The sequence below is a fragment of the Eschrichtius robustus genome, chromosome X, assembly GCF_028021215.1.
Source record: "Eschrichtius robustus isolate mEscRob2 chromosome X, mEscRob2.pri, whole genome shotgun sequence".
NCBI lineage: Eukaryota > Metazoa > Chordata > Mammalia > Artiodactyla > Eschrichtiidae > Eschrichtius > Eschrichtius robustus.
Window position 1 is genome coordinate 86,911,552 of NC_090845.1, and position 2,966 is coordinate 86,914,517.

At 44.3% G+C, this 2,966-nt stretch overlaps 1 pseudogene; it reads left to right on the forward strand.

The window, feature by feature from the left end:
* The first annotated feature begins 384 nt into the window (after positions 1–384).
* On the forward strand, positions 385–1,190 carry LOC137756997 (adaptin ear-binding coat-associated protein 1 pseudogene; annotated as a pseudogene).
* The last annotated feature ends 1,776 nt before the right edge of the window (positions 1,191–2,966 follow it).

Sequence of the window (2,966 nt, forward strand, 5' to 3'; positions counted from 1 at the left end):
AGTATTTGACTCTTCAAAAAATTCAATATTATCACTTTCAGAAATTTTTTAAAAATTAAGCAGGTTTTTGTAAGAAGGAAGCTTATACCTTTCTTATTTACTTTTAAATTAATCTGTGGTAGATGAATAAACAGAAAAGACCCAATAATTTTATTTTCAGATGTCAGTCATGAGAGAGTAAGAGTTTAGAGGTTCTAAAAGCCAGATGCCAAAACACAGTCATTTCCACAGCAGGATTACTAAAAATGCCAATAATTCTCAGATTATCTCTGCACTAGTTATATGCATTACATGTTCTAGACCAGTGGATCTCAAAGCTTAGGCCCTGGACCAGCAGCGCAGGCATCACTTGGGAACTTAAAAATGCAAATTCTCAGAGCCAAGATGGTGGCCGAGTTGGAGTACGAGTCTGTTCTGTGTGTGAAGCCCGATGTCAGCGTCTACCCGATTCTGCCCCGGGCCTCCAACCGCGGTTACAGGGCATCTGACTGGAAACTAGATCAATCTGATTGGACTGGTCGCCTCCGAATCACTTCAAATGGGAAGATTGCTTATATCAAATTCGAGGATAAAGTTTCAGGGGAGCTCTTTGCTCAGGCACCAATAGAACAATATCCTGGTATTGCTGTGGAGACAGTGACAGATTCCAGCTGCTACTTTGTAATCCGGATCCAGGATGGTACTGGGCATAGTGCTTTCATTGGCATTGGCTCCTCAGATCGGGATGATGCCTTCGACTTTAATGTCTCTTTGCAAGATCACTTCAAGTGGGTAAAGCAGGAATCTGAGATTTCCAAAGAATCTCAGGAAATGGATAATCGTCCCAAGTTGGATCTGGGCTTCAAGGAAGGGCAGACCATCAAGTTGAGGGTGCTTCTAAGTCCAAGACTACAGGGGCTGGGGGCCTAAGCTTACTCCCACCCCCGCCTGGAGGCAGAGTCACAATTCCTCCTCCGTCCTCCTCAGTTGCCATTGGCAATCATGTCCGTCCACCGCCCATACCAAAATCCAATCATGGAAGTAGTGATGCAGATATCCTTTTAGATTTGGATTCTCCTGCTCCTGTAACGACACCAGCACCAGCTCCAGCTCCAGTTTCTGCAAGCAATGACTTGTGGGGAGACTTTAGCACTGCATCCAGCTCTGTTCCAAACTAGGCACCACAGCCATCCAACTGGGTCCAGTTCTGAAGAGCACTGGCAGGACGTTAAGGACAGACTTGAAGAATCAAAATGACCTTGAGGGCACCAATCTGTGAGGGTAGCTCGGAACTCCTTCCCTCCCCAGAACCAAAATTATTGATTAGTTGTTTTCATAGCTTCTCCATTGCATTCAGGCTGGTTGTGTCACTCCCCAGTGTTGTTCCTTGCTGTACAGCCAAGAAAGTATTTCTTATCTCCTGTTCACTATCAGGGCAGGGGAATAGTGGGTCTTATGATACTTGTGGCTGACTATGCAGGGCTCTAAAGGCCAGGGTCTCTTTGGTGGGGAAATAACCTCTAACATCTGTAAAATTTTCTCCATCTTTAAATTCTTTAACTTATTTCAGAATCATCTCATGACCCTTGTGTCCCTCTCTGTGAAACCCTGTTTAGCAATTTCAGGGGAGACAAAAACCTCAGAACTTCTTTTTTCCATTAACTGAAGACTCTAAAAATGGACAGACTGATCTCAGTGTTTACAGATTCAGAATTTTGATAGGGGTGGGTGTGAAGAAAGACCTGTTTCCTGGGTCTCTGCCGTATATCCTCCCTCTGGCTTGTCTTATTCAGTGAACATCCAGTGCTGGGTGCAGCCCTCTTAACTTCTAGTGCATTTACATGTCTCTTCCTGTGACAAGAGCGTTGTGTTGGTGGCACCCCACTCTTCTTTTGTCTGTTGAATAGTGCAGCATCTCTGATCAGTGGGTGTCTCTTGGATGAAGGAGGTTCAAGGGGCTATATTTTCCTAGTTATATTCTAGAGAAGCAGTTACTTTCTTGCAGCTCCAACTAGTTGCTGCATTTGAAGCACAGCATTACTTTGTAATGACCCCATTATTTGTCCTAAAGTTAAAGGGTTTAGAGTTCTATTTTAACTTTCTTTAAAATTTTATAGTGGAATATAGTTGATTAACAATGATGTGTTAGATACAGGTGCATTTTTTTTAATTAATTAATTAATTAATTAATTATTTTGGCTGTGTTGGGTCTTCATTTCTGTGCGAGGGCTTTCTCCAGTTGCGGCAAGCGGGGGCCACTCTTCATCGCGGTGTGCAGGCCTCTCACAATCGTGGCCTCTCTTGTTGCGGAGCACAGGCTCCAGACGCGCAGGCTCAGTAGTTGTGGCTCATGGGCCTAGTTGCTCCGCGGCATGTGGGATCTTCCCAGACCAGGGCTCGAACCCGTGTCCCCTGCATTAGCAGGCAGATTCTCAACCACTGCGCCACCAGGGAAGCCCGGGTTTAGAGTTTTTAACCTAATTTGTAGAGCAGAGAGGTTGAACGCACTTAACTCTTGTTCAGTACCCACATTGCCTTGTTACCTGGGTATCTGGCTCCTTTTCATAAACATTTATTTTTTCAATCCAGCTCTTCAACAGAAAGCTGCTATTACATGTACCATCATTTATGAAGCAATTTGGAGAGCCATGGCTTTAGCTGTGATAGGTTTTGCCCAAATGATGGCTGCGATACCCATCACCAGGAGTATGTCAGAAGCAAGTTGCTCCCCCACCACTTTTCCTCCCTCTGCCCACCATTCCTTTTACAATGCTGTGAAGGGGTCCTGCTCTTAGGTGAACTGGCACCAGCTATTTTATCTGTTAAGGGGTAATTTTGAGAGTGAAATGGGAAGATCTCACTTCTTCCCTTAGCACCTATTTGGATGTGTACCCTTTGGCTGAAGGGAGTCCCTATATTTAGTTTCAAAATAGATTCTCTCTCTTGGATTTCCTTCTTGACTCTTTTTCACTTTGGGTCCTTTTTTT